Source organism: Arachis duranensis, chromosome 7 (assembly GCF_000817695.3).
Source record: "Arachis duranensis cultivar V14167 chromosome 7, aradu.V14167.gnm2.J7QH, whole genome shotgun sequence".
In the NCBI taxonomy this organism is placed as follows: Eukaryota; Viridiplantae; Streptophyta; class Magnoliopsida; order Fabales; family Fabaceae; genus Arachis; species Arachis duranensis.
In genome coordinates this window covers 50368212-50368490 of record NC_029778.3, presented here as the reverse complement: position 1 = coordinate 50368490, position 279 = coordinate 50368212, and positions in this window count along the sequence as shown.

The window sequence follows — 279 nt, the reverse complement described above, 5'->3', positions numbered from 1 at the left end:
AGTTGCCTTCCTTGTTTGGTTCCCTTATGTTGCCCTCCTAGAGGGCAGTGTGCCCTTGTGGAGGGCAATGTTGCCTCCCCCCTTGCATGCGGCACACTTCCTCTTGCTTTGACCACACTTTCCTTTCCTTAGGCTATACTTCTTAGGCCACGCTTTTTCTTTTCTTTTCTTTTCTTCACCTATAATAAACCAAAACAACCACTCCAAGTATCACTAAATTCAAGAGGCTTATAAATCAATTAAAATTCAATTAAAATTAGCTTAAACCTCATGGATTAT